The sequence below is a fragment of the Urocitellus parryii genome, chromosome 13, assembly GCF_045843805.1.
Source record: "Urocitellus parryii isolate mUroPar1 chromosome 13, mUroPar1.hap1, whole genome shotgun sequence".
Classification (NCBI taxonomy): domain Eukaryota; kingdom Metazoa; phylum Chordata; class Mammalia; order Rodentia; family Sciuridae; genus Urocitellus; species Urocitellus parryii.
Window position 1 is genome coordinate 40,069,713 of NC_135543.1, and position 5,141 is coordinate 40,074,853.

Below are 5,141 nucleotides of genomic sequence, written 5' to 3' on the forward strand. Positions count from 1 at the left end.
ATGTTGTTTTTTTTTTTTTAATGGAGTAACATCTACCGATACATTTGTAAGAGTTTATTGAATGTAAACTGATAGCAGCATCTGCTAATTATTTTGTTTATTGGAGACAAACTTCAAGTCTCATAGACAAGCGTACTATAACTATGAGACTCCCCTAAATTCTCCTTGTCTGATGGAACTCTCATATTCTCTAGACATAAAGTTTTCATTGTTTATTTTCTTTTACATGCATGTATATATGGCCCCTTTGGGACTGAAATGTGTGCATTCTGGCATCTTCCATGGTATTTGAAAACTTAGGCCACTTTGTGTGCTATGGAAGACTGTGGGAAAGTTGGGTATTGTGGAGGCTAATCAGAAATGACTTTTTTTTTTAGCTGTACAAATTAAATACTTTCTTTAACATCTTGGGGAGAATTATGTTTTTATAAATATTTTCTCTAGTGCCAGAGAATTGCTTTCTTTCTACCTGACTGGTTTAAAAAGGATTTTAAAATGTTCTCAGGTATAGCCTTCTGTTGGGTATAAAAGCTCCTTTCTCCATACTTTCTACTCCTCAGAGGTGGTGTTTCTAGCACTGCTTCTTTGGGAACCATCAGGGCTTAGGGTTTGGATCTAGTTCATATTGAGGTGTCATAAGGTTCCTACAGATTCTAGGATTGTTGGAAAGACATAGAACAGGACAACTCACAGCAACTTAAGTTGCAGAGATTTGCCAAGGAGGATAGGAGAGGATTTCTATGAAAGACTATCAAACCTGAGGCCCATGGGTTGACTTCAACTCACAAATGTTCCATTTGTCCACCAGATAGACTCTTGGCTTAAAAAACTGTACGAATGCCTTGGCAATAACACTTGTAATGTAGTTTGACACAGATCCACCATCTCTGCAGCTCCCACCTCGCATCTTCAATTATTTGTACAAGCCCTGAAAGCATTAGGCTGTAGCCCTGATTGACAGGGCTTAGCACTTTGAACATGCCAAAAATTGAGTTGGCATTCATATTGGAACTTAATGCTCATTCTGCATTGGTAATTATTTTAAAAACTAGAAAATTAGAAAGAGTGTTTGGTTTGCATATGTTAAAATATTAAAATCTATTAGAGTAACACTGACAAAAAATTTGTTGACTGGTAGATAAATGAACAAACAGTTAAGTAAATAAGTTATTTTGAAGGCATAACATATTAATAGAATATCATGTTTTATTGATTTACAGAAAATTACATATTTAAATAATATTTTATTAGTCATTTGTGGCAAATTCTGAATCTATAAACAATAGTAATATATATCACAGGGCAATTTTTCATTCAAAAAAACCTATTTTTAAAAAAATCTGTTAACTATTGAAAATGAGCGACAACTGTTTTAAATATTGTGAGTGGTCTCTTATTCTCAGTTTCTTAGAAAAGGTGCTTTTTGATAGGAAATTGGATATTGAAACAAAATGTAGTCTTAATAAGTTAAATTTGATTTTATAAGATATCCATAATGTGTGATTTTTATAACCATTATAAGACAATTTGAGGGTGTAATGTAATTTTCATTTCATGACGTACATGTTACTCTGAAAATAATATGCATTTAAAAAATTTTAAGTATAGCATTATAAATTTAGACATATAATAATATTGTCAATTATATTATTAGATGTAGGTATAGAATATACTCTGAGATATTAAAAATTGTTTGCTGAATGTAAATTTATATGTGTTTGTTTGTCTTCATATTTCTCTTATACTTGTTTAAGTATGGAAAATAAAATTTATAACTCAACATAAAAGTACAATTAATGTCCATAGTTAGATTTCTCAGTTAGCAAGCAAAGACACGTTAAAAGTATTATAAAAAATATTTTTAAAATGTGGGAAATGAATTTTGTATTAAGTAGTTTGGATTTTATAAGTATTATTAAAATGTGTCTCACAGCCATGTACAGTGTTGCATATCTGTAATCCCAGTGACTAGGGAGGCTAAGGCAAGAGGATGATAAGTTTGAGGCCAGACTCAGCAACTTAGTGAGACCCTGTTTCAAAATAAAAAAAATAAAAAGAACTAGGGATATAGCTCAGTGGTAAAGTTCCCCTGGGTTTAATTCCTGGTACAAAATAATAATAATAATAATAATAATAATAATAATAATAATATCACAGAGAACCTATAACTGTTGTTTGATTTATTTCAGCAATTCAAAATCATTTTCTGTTTCTGCACAAAGTAAGTATAAATTGTAAGATTGATGAAATTTGTGAAACTCCACCAGACTGCTAATAAATTAGTTTGTTAATAAAATGCTATATTTCATATAAGTTGTCAGCTAATTGTCAATTCACAAGCTGATAGTTATACTTAAGTCTATAGTGAGGGAAAAAACAATTCAAATTTTCTCATCTTGATTCAGATTTCAAACATTTCATGTAAAAAAATTCCATGAGAACCCCACGTAGATGGAAATTGATCCGTGTAATTTTTTAGAGTTTCATTAAACAATTCCTAACTTTGAACTTTTAATTCCTCCTGAGTTTATTAAAAGCATTTCATAAAACCTGATACCTATGTATATGTTTATTTGTAGAAAATGCCATATGTTGTGCTTTTGGGAAAATGTTCAAACTAGGTGTTTTCGAGTTGAGGATGTTCTTGATCCCTTTTGAAAATTTGTTGGTTATGAAAGTCTTTACCCATTGAAAATCTTAACTACATTGCTGCATTGATCTAGCCTCTTTTACCACTAATAAATCTGAAAGTGTCTGACCAAATAAATTTAATCGTACACTGCCTTTGTCTTTTTGCTTGGATATGGAAAAGGAAAAAGAAGTATAGCAGGAGATAGCATTACTAAGGATGGGTATAATGCCCTTGCAAATTTTATAGGGCTTTAAAACTCTTGGAATAGGTATTGTTTGCATAAAAGATAAAAATTATACTTACCTCAAATCTTTAGTACCAACAATATGATAATAACTGCTTTCAAATATATAAACAGAGACTAAGTATAAAAGTTCTATGAAAACAAATGTGTGAAGTACATTCAAAATGTATATTTTATGAAAAAAAATGATTTTTAAAGTTTTTACTTCTTAAGGTAAGCTTTTGATTGATGGAAATAAAATACCCTTTAATCAATGAATTTACAGAATTAGATATTGCTTATTCCCTAACTTTGGTGGAAAACCAAACAAAAAAACAAATATGGCCCTCCTTTGATTTGCATTTTACCTGAGAATACACAGGATTTTAAAAAAAGAACTCTTATATAATTGTCAATGTGCAATCGAGATCTGTAGTTCTGGATTTTTTTTGTGTCCATGTTTTAGGAATTTTTAAATGACAATTATTAATACTAAAATGAAAAGTCAAGACTTCATTTTAGAAACATGAGCTTTTATCTAGAATTCACACTTAAGATAGATGGAGAGTTATTTCAACCAGTGAAGTTCAAGAAAAAATTTACAAACAAAATAACAAACACTCGTCCAAAGTGGAAATGAAAAGATTTCCTTTATTTGCTTTTGCCTTCCTGAAAATATATAATTAGGAATTAAAGGGTAACTAAAGGGGGGATAAACTTTCAGACTCCTTTATAATGGAAATCCATTAGGACATTTTATCCATGGCAGGTATCCTACGAGGATGTGCAGCTATTCTAGACCTACCATATTTCTCTTCTAGGAGTACCATAGTTAGGGGAAAAAAAATTAAATTTCTGTTGGGGATTGAATTCCAGACCTCACTTTCTACCCTTGAGCTACAACACTGATCTAAACCTGAACTCTAAAAAAACCCTCAGAAACCCTCAAAAACCCTCAACCCCTATACTAAAATTCTAAATCACTGATTCCAGATGTGATTCTTGGACCAACAGGATCAGCATCCTCTCTACACTTCGTTGGTGTGTTAGAAATGCAAATTCCTGGATCCCTTGCCCACATATACTGCAGAGGAAGCTCCAGGCTGTTTTAACCAGATCCCAGGGGGTTTCTGATGTCCTATCAAGTCTGAGAATGCCTGTCCTTGTGACATCTTTCTCCTCAGCACCAGCTCTTAGGTTTCTAGTGTGCTATGCAGCCCAGCAGCACTGGGGGTAGTGGATTCCTGAGACCCACTCCGCCCTGTGGGATCAGAATCTGCATTTTAACATGATCTCCAGGAGGTATGCATGCATTGTCAAGTTTGATAAGCACTGCATGAATAGTTAAGTGAGATGAAAAGCACCAAAAACTAGTAGGTGAACATCATAGTTAGTCAATTAGAAGGAACAACGCAGGCAGCCTAAGGCAGCAGGTTCATGACCAACCTACATGGAAGCAAGTTTGTCCTGGTTCAGTTAGACCCAATTCAGGACCTGAGGAGTCTCACCTCTCATAGGGCAGTAACTCCTCCCTCTGTATATCCTCACCGCCCTGGACACTGATTTACACTTAATTACTGGGACCACATATTGGAGGGTCTACAATGACAAAAAATAAATCAAATTTAAGAAAATCATGTATTCATTTCCACTTTACAGAGTAAATTTATTTTGATAACCTATAATTAAGAAATCATATTAGTTTTGGTCAAGCCTATTCAACAAATTTACCAAATTATGTTTGAAAACCAATGTAAATATCCCTGATAGTTGAGTAAAAAGTCCTGAGATCATTTTGACAAGTAGGTGCCTTGATGTAATCTTTGCTTACTAAACCAATTTATCCCCATGCATGCTCTAAAAACTTTAAATTTGTGGGTGTAGCTGACTTCTAATATCACAGGTGTGGCTAAGATGTTGTCAGAACCAGTTATTTATATTAAGCAAATATATTCTATCAAGATTATTTTTTTTGGACCTGGAAATCATGCAAAAAAAAGATTGACAGGTTTATATCCATTTTATTTCATTAAGAGTGGCTCTGTGCCTAGCTGAGAGACCATTATTTCCCAACCCCTTGAACTAAATGTGACCATGTTTTAAATTCTGACCAATAAGAAGTGAAAATGTTATAGATGAGACTTCTGAGTCTGTAAGGAAATTGATGATTTATTTTCCTGCTTCCCCAATTGTATTTCATAATATTTGAAACACAGATGTGATTCTCAGTGCCTGGGTGGTCATTTACTGATCTTCACATTGGAAACCTGGGACTTCCCTGCCTTT